General features: G+C 42.0%; 1 protein-coding gene and 1 long non-coding RNA gene across 2 annotated transcripts in view; one reads left to right on the forward strand and one right to left on the reverse strand.

Annotated features, from left to right (window-relative positions):
- The first annotated feature begins 3,657 nt into the window (after positions 1–3,657).
- On the forward strand, positions 3,658–10,856 carry LOC136376010 (uncharacterized). Its single transcript, XR_010746133.1, has 3 exons — positions 3,658–3,902; positions 4,183–4,259; positions 10,740–10,856. It is a non-coding gene; the product is annotated as an uncharacterized lncRNA (long non-coding RNA).
- A 766-nt stretch (positions 10,857–11,622) lies between these two features.
- TMOD2 (tropomodulin 2) overlaps positions 11,623–11,860 on the reverse strand; it is a 64,580-nt gene continuing 64,342 nt past the window's right edge. Inside the window, exon 11 of the transcript XR_010746132.1 lies at positions 11,623–11,860. The gene's annotated coding sequence lies outside the window, so the exon portion shown is untranslated.

The following is an 11,860-nucleotide window of genomic DNA, read 5'->3' on the forward strand; positions in this document are numbered from 1 at the left end:
AAAGATGCACAGAAGGCATGGTTTGTATTGTATTGTATACCCTTGGAGTAGATCATGTGAGCGCATGACATCGAGTCCTGAAAAACTGATAGGTAAAAAAAAAAAAGCTAAGGTACGAGAAAGGCATAAGTCAGGTGGATGTCATCTCAAAGGCGTAGGGACCCTAGTGATTTCTTAAGCTTGCAACCAGGGATGTTACTGTAGATATAGCACCTATATTGCCTGGCATTTGGCAGTTTCGGCCCCATCCCTTACCCGCATTCTAACTTGAAGTTCTACAATGAGAGGTGTAGCTGGGCTAACGTGGGAGGGGACTGGGACAGATGGGTAGTCTGGAGGGGAGGACGAAAAGAATGGGAATATTTTAGAGGACAATCAATGGCTGCCTTTTGTAAATGGCTCAGGGAACAGCGATGGCCTTCTATTCATTCATTTACTCACTCACTGGGAATTTTTCTGGCCTGCTCTTCTGGAGTAAACCATTCCTAGGAGTAATGCTCAGCTTTGGTACACCTCTTTCAAAAATGTAACCAGGAAGAGGACTGAAATACCTCCGTGAGGTACATCCCAGCTACACCCAGTGTAGGAGCCGACTAATGACTGAACCTCTCCAGGCATCTCCTTCTTCCACTCAGAGTAGGGAGTGCCCTAGGTAAAGTAAACACCCTGGAATTTTATGCAACCGGTACCCCCTAATCCCAGCAATAAAGATAACTAAAATGTTTGAGTTTTTAAGAATAAAACCCTCCTAAATTGCAAATACTCTTAGAAGATCAACATTAAATCATTTGATATTGCATCTTATTTTCTATTGCATCTTAGTGTGGATCGCTTTTTGAGAGCAACTTCCTACAGAGTTCAGGTTCGACCAATATTAATTGAGTACTTAATCCACACAAGGCAGTATGCCAACATGTCACTTATAATAACTATCCAGTCCTCAAAATAACCCTAAAAAGAATGTATCAGTATCTTCTATTTCTACAGATGCGAAAACTAAGACCCAGAAAGTAATTTGCACAAGGTCACAGAGCCAGGAATTAGAGATTCAGAAATAAGGCACAGGTATCCTGACTCAAATTCTAGTGTGCTTTCCACTGTTAATCAGATTGAAGTGTCTCCTAAACCTCATCAAATTCTGGAAAGTAAAATAATCTGTGACCATGCCCAACAGACATGAAAAAAGTTCTCTAACAAAGTCTAGGGAGATGGTACTCTGACTGGATGAAATTAACATCTGGATTCATTGATAGTTCTATTTCTCATTATTAGTTAAGATATAGGTACTCTGCCTTGCCAGCAAATCGCCTGCAAATTCTTGCTACACCTTTGGACCACCACTCAAGGGGAAACTGACAGAATGGAGTTCCTGGCCCTGGCTTGGCTCAGTGGTAGAGCGTCAGCCTGGCGTGCAAGGGGTCCCGGGTTTGATTCCCAGCCAGGGCACACAGGAGAAGCGCCCATCTGCTTCTCCACCCCTCCCCCTCTCCTTCCTCTCTGTCTCTCTCTTCCCCTCCCGCAGCCAAGGCTCCATTGGAGCAAAGATGGCCCGGGCGCTGGGGATGGCTCCTTGGCCTCTGCCCCAGGCGCTAGAGTGGCTCTGATCGCGGCAGAGCGACCCCCCCCCCCCCCGGAGGGGCAGAGCATCGCCCCCTGGTGGGCAGAGCGTCGCCCCTGGTGGGTATGCCAGGTGGATCCCGGTTGGGCGCATGCGGGAGTCTGTCTGACTGTCTCTCCCCGTTTCCAGCTTCGGAAAAATACAAAAAAAAAAAAAAAAAAGAATGGAGTTCCTGAATAAGCAAAACATAAAACCATGACTGTCCCAGATACGATCTGTTTTAAGAAGGACTTTCTTTTGCAATATGGCTCCTTTTGCTTTGCTTTTTAGGCAGAAATGGCTTTTAGTTCAGTGTCTGATTGAATTAACCTAAACATTTCCTTCCTGATCTTCCAACATGGGGTTTAGGCATACATTAAATATACATTCTCCTTTAGTTATTTATATTAAGTTTCTCCTATCAAATGTCTGAATTTTATTTTAGTTCTTTTTTTCTATATTATAATCACAAGGCTTACAAACATGAATCTCCTAAACCCATGTACATTCAATACCACATATGGGACCAGATGTGTTAAGAATAACATCGTAGGCCTGACCTGTGGTGGCGCAGTGGATAAAGTGTGGACCTGGAACACTGAGGTTGCTGGTTCAAAATCCTGTACTTGTCTGGTCAAGGCACATATGGGAGTTGATGCTTCCTGCTCCTCACACCCTTTTCTCTCTCTCTCTCCCTCTCTCTCATTCTCTTTCCTCTCTAAAATGAATTTTTTTAAAAAGAATAACATCATAGCCTGACTGTGGTGGCAGAGTGGATAGAGTGTCTACCTGGAATGATGAAGTTGCTGATTCAAAACCCAGGGCTTGCCTAGAGAAGCAATTACTACAATGCTTACTGCTCCTCCTCCATTCCCTGCCTTTCTCTCTCTTTCCTCTCTCGAAAGTCAATAGATAAAATCTTTAAAAAAAAAGAAAAAAGAATTACATTCCAGTGTCAGATAAAACTGTAAAAAAAAAAGGTAGAGCCTTTCTTGGTACTTTCACTCTTGCTATTCCCCATACCAGCAGCCAAAACGACCTTTTAAAAAACAAGTCAGCCTGACCTGTGGTGGCGCAGTGGATAAAGCCTCAACCTGGAACACCTGAGGTCGCTGGTTTGAATCCTGGGCTTGCCTGGTCAAGGCACAAATGGGAGTTGATGCTTCCTGCTCCTCCCCACCCCCATCTCTCTCTCTCTCTCCTTTCTACAATAAATAAATAAAGTCTTAAAATTTAAAAAAGAACAAATCAGATCATGTCACCCTCCTTCTCCAAACCACTCATGGTTTCCCATCATATTTTGAATAAACTCCCAAGTTACCAGCCCTACAAGTCCTTGCATGACCATTTTATTTCCTACCACTCCCTCTGCTCCAGCCACACTGCCCTCCCTGAGGTTTCTCAGTCCTGCCAAAGGTATTCTGCCTCAAGGTTTTTGTACTGCACAGGCGAAAGCCTTTCCTCCCAAATACTCACGGTTCATGCCTTCATTTTGATAAGAATTCTGCTCACTGTCACTTTTGAAAGGCCTTCTTTGACTTCACTCACTCTTTCTTTCCTTTCCTTACATTTTGGGGTTCATGGCACCTGTCACTACCTAACAACATTTTGCTTATACACTTAGCATAAGCTCAAAAAGGACTTTGTGTTGTTTACCCCTTGATCTCTAGCATTTGCAACAGTGCCTCACATACAGTAGGTATTCAATAAATGTTTGTACATAAATACTAAATCCTTCCCCTGCCTCCTCTTCTCATCTTAGGACACAGAACCAGGTTCCCGGGTAGATGCCTGCCAGTGACCTGATGCAGATATAAACACCAGCTATGAGAGAACTGGCTCCACAGGACAAGACCCAGTGAAACTCATCCTGAAATGGAGACAGAGTTCTCTTTAAAAGGACTATTCTTTATGGGTTGTACTTATTAGCTTTTACTTTGAAACATGCAATTAATTCTTTTTAAGCGAGAGAGACAGAGATGAGAAGCATCAACTCATAGTTGCAGGACTTTAGTTGTTCATTGATTGCTTCTTATATGTGCCTTGATGGGGAAGGAGGACTCCAGTCGAGCCAGTGACCCCTTGCTCAAACCAGCGACCCTGCACTCAAGATGGTGAGCCTGTGCTCAAGCCAGATGAACCTGCATTCGAGCTCACAACATTAGGGTTTCAAACCTGGGACCTCAGCATCCCAGGTTAATGCTCTATCCACTGCGCCACCATCGATCAAGTGAAAAACACAATTCTTGAAGAGGAAAATAAAAGGAAAACCCTGAACATTATAGTTACATAAATAAGTGAAAAGGTAAATTCCCTTAATGCCTGTGGTGGATTAAAAAATTGTTAAAAATATTTGCTGTCCTTTAAAGGTAAAGAGCCCTTCCCACTGCCATGTGACCGACCTGCAGTGCCTCCCTGTTGACGTTTTCACACAAATGTCATATTGTAATTACAAAGCCTTCAAACAGGAATCTTGCTCAGGCTAATGAAATGTGAATGGAAGTGACAATATGACAGCTATGAGTAGAAGCTTTTAAGAGTCATTGTGTTTCTCAAGTGTGTGTTTACTCTCTTCTTCCACCTAGAGAATGCCATGTCCCAAATAGAGGATGGTCCTTCTTCCTGGGCCCCAAAATGAGAAGTCACTGGATCAGAACCTCAGGTAAACACAGGTGCTGACATGTAATGTGAGCAAGAAGTAAACTGGGATTTAGGTCTGTTTTGACTATAGACTGACCCGGCAAAAGCTGAATACTGCATTGCCTATTCCATGAAAGGCGATCCTCTGAAATAGAAGTGGAACGGCACCACTCCGCCGTGCATTTATCCCACTTCAAGTAATGAAAACCGGTTTAAATTCAACATTCTAAAGAAAACAAATCTGAGACTGTTAGGTAAAATTTCTGAGTGAGGGACAGAGTGCATACAGTTCTGTTAGTTTTCAAGGTTGGCTTAGAATGAAAGTGATAAAATGACACTGGAATTCTACTTAATGTATTATAAGCCCTAATTGGTATTATCTTTAAACTCGCTGCCGGAGGAACATATAAAGCAATGTCACACTGAATCATCATATGCAAATTAATGCCAGCAGTAACTTTCTTGTTATCAAAGCGTTCCTTTAGGAAATAGTTTTTTCTTGATACACTTGAGTATTTTTTTTTCCAACATATTTTATAAAAGTGCTGAGAAAAGTTAAGCAAAAGGTATAAACTTGAAACTAAAAGGTAAGGATTTCATTCCGGGAGATTGGAGTTAAAGCAGCAGGAGGTAGGAATCAGAAGACAAACACAATGGCTGGGGCATACCATTTTTTACAAACGACTTCAAGCAAACTCTGGCTTGAAATACCCTTCCCTGTCACTCCATCTGTGCCTGTTAGAAGCTTCATGTTTCTGTGTCCATCTCAAATGCCCATTTCTCACTCCAACCTCCCTAATGCCATCAGGTGGAATTAATTTTGACATGCCTCAATTTTCATAACTTATTACGCCTCCACTGGAGGTGCACTAAATATACATCTCAGCCAAATTCCAAGGGACTGAGTAATTAACTTCTAGGATACACAAATAAACCTAAAGTATTAGGTCAAAATTTAAATTATTATTTTAATATCCTTATTAAAAGTGTTAGTGCTAAAGTTATTAAGTTGACCAATACATACAAGTATAGAAACAATAATTCCCCAACACTGTTTGCTGTTAGACTCTCTCCTGCAGTCACTACTGAGTCATATTTTAACTGAGGTGGGTGGATGAACAAGATCAGGAATTAAATAAGAATTAAATTCTGGTTTCAAATTGTAAATGCTAGGTATACAATGTTTCAACAAGACCAGAGTTACGAGGTAACCTCTGCTTATTGTTCTTTGTATTATTATGTAAATTTTTGTAAATATTTATTGACTAAAAAAATACATAATGTTCTCCTAAGTTATCTAATACAGTCAATCTAGTTCCCTATTTATCTACCTGAATGTTCTTAATAATTTTTTTTTTTTGTATTTTTGTATTTTTCTGAAGCTGGAAACGGGGAGAGACAGTCAGACAGACTCCCGCATGCGCCCGACCGGGATCCACCCGGCATACCCACCAGGGGCGACGCTCTGCCCACCAGGAGTCGATGCTCTGCCCTTCCGGGGCGTCGCTCTGCCGCGACCAGAGCCACTCCAGCGCCTGGGGCAGAGGCCAAGGGGCCATCCCCAGCGCCCGGGCCATCTTTGCTCCAATGGAGCCTTGGCTGCGGGAGAGGAAGAGAGAGACAGAGAGGAAGGGGGGGGGCGGGGGTGGAGAAGCAAATGGGCGCTTCTCCTATGTGCCCTGGCCGGGAATCGAACCCTGGTCCCCCGCACGCCAGGCCGAGCTCTACCGCTGAGCCAGCTGGCCAGGGCCTGTTCTTAATAATTTTTAATTATTTTGAATTGAATTTGAACATAAACCTTTATCAGCAATTATTACAGCATTTTTTTAATCCAATAATTGCTATACATTTACACTTTGATAGAATTTCAAAAAAAATACATTCAATTTTTCACTCAGGTTACATCTAGAAAGCCTGCCTGTATCTGAACATGAATATTTGTATAATAATAACAAGTCTAAATGACACACTATTGCTGATGAGATATGAGTAACCTTTATAGGTACTTAACCATGCCAAAGTTCAAGGATCTTGGAAATACTATTGAAGTCAGCATTCAACCTATCATGGAAAGAGTTCAACCACGGTGGCTACTAAGCCCTTCTGCTTGAATTGCTTCTGTTCATAAGTATTTACTTATGATCAAGAGTCAAAAAGACTGTTTAAACGAGTCATTTAACTATTTAGCTGCACTGTTATGTAGCTCACATTTCTCAAGGATATTCTAAGTCTGTCAAACGTCTCGCTAAACCCAAATACAGTGTGTTCTTTTGACCAAATTCTCATGATTTCCTATCACTTATTCTAAGTGAATCTGTGCTGCCTCTTAGAGATCACTGCTTCACTTCTAAGTGTTTATAAACCACTAAAGTGGGTAATATGCTTTTCTAAAATGTTGCTCATGATTGATCAAGTCAGTGGTCTAGGCTTTAAGGACACTCTCAAACACTCACGCTTTGAGCTATGCACCTGCCTAATTTTCCTCCATCATCTTCCCTAGGTTGGTTGCACCTGAAGCATAACCCAAACTCATTCAAGCACACATACATCTATTAATAGTTCAGGGGTCGGGAACCTATGGCTCGCGAGCCAGATGCGGCTCTTTTGATGGCTGCATCTGGCTCGCAGATAAATCTTTAATAAAAAAAATAATGTTAAAAATATAAAACATTCTCATGTATTACAATCCATTCATTTCCTACCGCTTATGTTCATGGTTGCAGGTGGCTGGAGCCAATCACAGCTGTCCTCTGGGACAACACCAAATTTTTATTGGATAATGTGTAATGCACACATGTCATTGTATGGCTCTCATGGAATTACATTTTAAAATATGTGGTGTTCATGGCTCTCTCAGCCAAAAAGGTTCCCGACCCCTGGTCTAGTTCCTGCTGAGGTCCTGTGACATGTGGGACACCTGATAGAGGCTGTGAGCATCGGATCACGTTCCCTGAGTGGTAGGACAGGGAGGTGGGTTGGAGGCTGGGGCAGAGAGGGTATGGGGCGCCATTTCATACAGCAGAGAAAGGCTGAATGATTAAACTGAGAGGGGGTGGTCCATAGCAGAGTGAAGTGTAATCCACAGCAGACCCAAGCCAGACTCCCAAACCTAAAGGAGGGCACACAGAAAGCAGAGCAAGTACAAACAAGCTGGAACAGCAGGAAAGCCAGGAGGAGCAGAGCTGAGAGAGAGGGTGGGTCAGGAGGAACTCCTGAGTCAGCTCTCTCTTGTTTATATTCAATTCTCGGAGTGACAGGGGAGGGCCCGCCTGCCGAAAGGAAGCACAAACATGAGTAAAGATTCAGTCCTGCTTACATTCCTGATGTTGTAGATTAATTAATTTAAATTCCTAAAGCACAGAATGGAGAACTTTGTTGGCATTAAGATCCATGGGTATTTATTTAGGTTAGAATTCAGGATAGTAATACCTAAGTACCTTCTGTATGCCAAGCGCTGTTCTAAATGTTTATACATTAATCCTCATTACAGTACAACTGTGATTATGAGTCCTATTTTACAGATGAAGAAACTAGAGCTAGGTAATTTGCAGAAATCCACGCAACTAACAGAAGTGAGATTTGAACTAGGCAAGTATAACCCCAAAGTTCATACTTAACTCCTATTCATTATAGCCTATAGACTGAAAGAGAATCCTTTAAATAATTACTATACTCCCTTGTCCATGATAAGGTGTGAAACAGCAAACAGAAATTAGAATAGGCCTTATACGCTCCTTTGAGGACCTTGTCACAAGTTTAAGTGACAAAGAGCTAAGCAGAGTTCAGCAAGAGGGCAGGAAGAACAGGTATTCTTGTTTATCCAGGGCAAACCTTTATAGTGTAACTTTATGATTTTTATCTCCGCATAGCTTTAGAAAAAGTGAATCCAAAGTTAATATAAAAATTCAAGGTGAAACACTTAACCCATCTGGGTTACCTATAATTCTTGCTCCCATTATTTTAATACATTTTAACTGTTTAGCTGAATGTGTGCATTTTTGTTATAATAACGAGTTCTCATTTCTCCCTCTGGCTACTTCTGGTTGTCTATCTACTACTTATCTTCATAAGAAGGGCACTTTATAGTTCCTTCTGCAAAAGGGTTCATCTAACATGGTACCAACCATTTAAACACACGATGTGTCTAAAAATTAACCAGATTAAATCAGTCTTTACTTTCATTTTAAAAGGAAAGTTTATTCATTCCTAATGTTCTGTACATATTTTCACTTGAAAATTTCATTTCAGACACAAATGAATAGATTACATCTTTCAAAGCAAAAAGAGCTTGATTAAGTAAAACAGTACATATTTACTTTAGTATTAAGTCTGGCTGGCTAATTTCAAAGGGTCAAACATTGCACCCACTTGTGCCAAGTGGGATCAGGGTAAAAGTATTTCATGCTTTATACATTTTTCTTTATCACACATTTAATTCCCTCACAATGTTCAATTTCACATTTAAAAAGCAAATTAATCATTAATTACCTAATGAATAAACGTCTACCTCTGACTGGAAAGTTTCAAAATAAAAAAATAAAACAATGTAGATCTTTCAGTAACTGCTTAGCTAAATAAATATTGCCAATATAAGTTTAAAAAGGTGCCCTGGACAGTTGGCTCAGTGGTGGAGCATTGGCCTGGCGTGTGGATGTCCTGGGTTCGATTGCCAGTCAGGGCACACAGGAGGAGCAACCATCTGCTTTTTCACCCCTCCCCATTCCCCTTCTCTCACTCTCTTCCCCTCCCCTCCCCCATGGCTCCATTAGTTCAAGCACAATGGCTCCAGGTGCTGAGGATGGCTCCGTGGAGCCTCTGCCTCTTGCGAGCATGGGCCCAGATGAGCAGAGCATCAGCCCCAGACGGGGGTGGCCAGGTAGATACCAGTTGGGCACATGTTGGAGTCTGTCTCTTTATCTCCTCTCCTCTCACTTGGGGAAAAAAAGTTTACAAAGTATTATTTCCTTTGTTCTCAGGTCATACTCCTGCTTCAATTCCCCATACTCTTCAAAATAATACAGCTACACATAAGGTCACACATTACAGGCAGGTAAACTGGTAAAATATTACAGATTGGTAGCATGCAGGTATTTTACATTTTTAAATGCAATGAAAAATGCTTGTTTCCCTTGACTAGATGAAACAGAATTAAGATAAAGGTTTAATTAAAATATAAATATTAATACATGTGGAGGCCTATTTCTTTTTTTAAAAAAAGAAAAGTGGCAGAGATGAAAATTTAGGGTCAGAAAAATATCTTTCTTAACTAAAGATTTTCACTGGCAAAGTTTGCTACTAAAATAAAATTTCTTAAGATGGACATTTTCCACCCATTTTATTTCATGATATGGCCAATTGCTATCTATCCATTTAGATTATCCATGGGAAATTTTTAATCCCGGGCCGGCTTCTCTCAACTGAGCAGTGTGCATTTCTGATTGGTTCCGCTGCTCTCCAGTCAGCGTGTGCTTGGAAGCGTGCATACACACACACACACACACACACACACACACACACACATTCACACTCACACTTAAATAAAAGCCTATGAGAAACATGCTGTTTACTGTGCTCACTCTCCTTCTTTGCAAAGCGTGCAAACACACACACACACACACACACACATTCACATTCACGCTTAAGTAAAAGCCTATGAGAAACATGCTGTTTACTGTGCTCACTCTCCTTCTTTGCATTTTCCCTCTTTCTCTACCATTTTGAAGAGAAAATATTGTATCTTTTCAAATATCCTTTCAGTAAAGGCTGTTCTTCAATAATGATTCTGAAGACAGTAAAAACTGCTGAAGAGGAACAGACAACTGTCTGTAGACAGTTCAGACCTCTTGCTCTGAACAAAGCCTTCTGAAGAAATGTTAGTACACACTTTATAACCACAAGATTGTGATGTGCAGAAGCTGGAAGGGACCCCAGGAAGCATCTAATCCACTCACATCACTTGAAGACAAGATAGATGGCAAGTCTTGTCCAAAGTTACGCACAGTTGATAGCTAAGTCAGTGCTGTTTTCCAAAAATATCACATGGGGACAAATGAGTATTCATTTCTTTGGAGCTGGAGGACAACTCAATTCAAGCAACATTTATTAAGCACCTATTTTGTACAAGGCACCTTACTAGATGCTACTGAAGGTACAAAGATGGATGACAGTCCCTGCCTCCAAGTGCTTATGAAAGTCCTGTGAGGCCATGTTTCAAGATCTTTCTTAGAAGAACGTAATACTGACCAAGGCTAAGGTTGCTGGTGATAACAAAGTAGTTGCTGCCCAGGAGGGCTGCTCTCTCATGTGACACTTTCTTCCTTCCCTGTCAGAGCTCCAGCCTGTCACACAGCCACTGGGGCCCTAGGACAGTCTTTTCTCCCAGCCCTCTAGTCACCCTGCAGGTCACAGCCTGTCCCACCCTGAGCGGTGACAGAGCTGACAGGAGGGCAGCGGTACCCCAGACCCACCCCTCAAATCACTGTGTGCTTCCCCCTGTGTCCAGCCTTAGGCTCTCTGCGAGGATCCTGCCCATTTCCCAAGGAACTGCCAAAGTGACCCAGGAGAATGCCCTAGCACAAACATCACTGGAATATAACACCCACTGCCACCATCAACCACCTCTCCTGCGTCTATGTGGAAAATAAGGTAATTCCACCCCCTGCCCCCCTGTCATACTCCTGCTTCAACTCCCTACACTCACAACAATATGGAAGATGTACTTGTTGGTCAGAAGTAAATTCAAGAGGCATTGGAAAACAGTGGATAGATAATAAAAATGATCTCCCATTTTGTATGTCTTTTCCAGTACAATATTTTCATACCACTACCTGATTAAATTCTCACTGCAACTCTGAGGTAGTTAGTGAAGATATTATTCCCATTGTAACATAGCTGAAGAACCTTAGGCATGAGACTAAGTGGCTTGCTCCAAAGTCACCCAGCTAAGAAAGTGTAGAGTCAAGTGTCCAGGCTTCTTGACTCCAAATCCAGTGCCCTTCCCCCTATATAGTCTATAATTGGCAGGCAATTAAATGAATTGCCCATGATCATACCCCTGCTAAGTGTTGGTGATGGGATTAGGAGTCTGTCTCTAAACCTGTTAGTAGGGTGCCCTTCCACCATACCAACTAGCAAAGCCAGTGTGCTCAGAATGACTACCATGGAAGATCTAGAGAAATGTCTGGTCTCCGTCACCCTCCCCCAAGTCAATGATGCATCACAAAACTGGGATAACCTCTGGAACAGGTATAGTCCTTCTCGAACAATGCCAGAGGCAGACTACAAATTTAAATCTTAGAACTTCGCCTCCACCCATACTGAAGTTCAATCATCGATGTTATGGGCAAATGGGAAACAGGTAAGCTGAGCAGAGCTTACTTTTGCCATTACACAACTCTGAACCTTTAATTTCTATCTCCCTTCTCTACCTCATTCAGCCTCTCCACTTTACCAAACTCCTGAACCACAAGACAAAAACCAATTTAATCCAGAACTGGTAGCAAGAAAACAATGAATCCGTCCTGGGTTCTGGGTTCTTTCCTTCCTCTAGCTTGTTGAACGGAGGGTCTCGTCATGTGCTTTTCATTCAGAGGACTCGCCCGATGCTTGCGATCATTCCTACAC

The sequence above is a fragment of the Saccopteryx leptura genome, chromosome 6, assembly GCF_036850995.1.
Source record: "Saccopteryx leptura isolate mSacLep1 chromosome 6, mSacLep1_pri_phased_curated, whole genome shotgun sequence".
NCBI classification, from domain to species: Eukaryota; Metazoa; Chordata; class Mammalia; order Chiroptera; family Emballonuridae; genus Saccopteryx; species Saccopteryx leptura.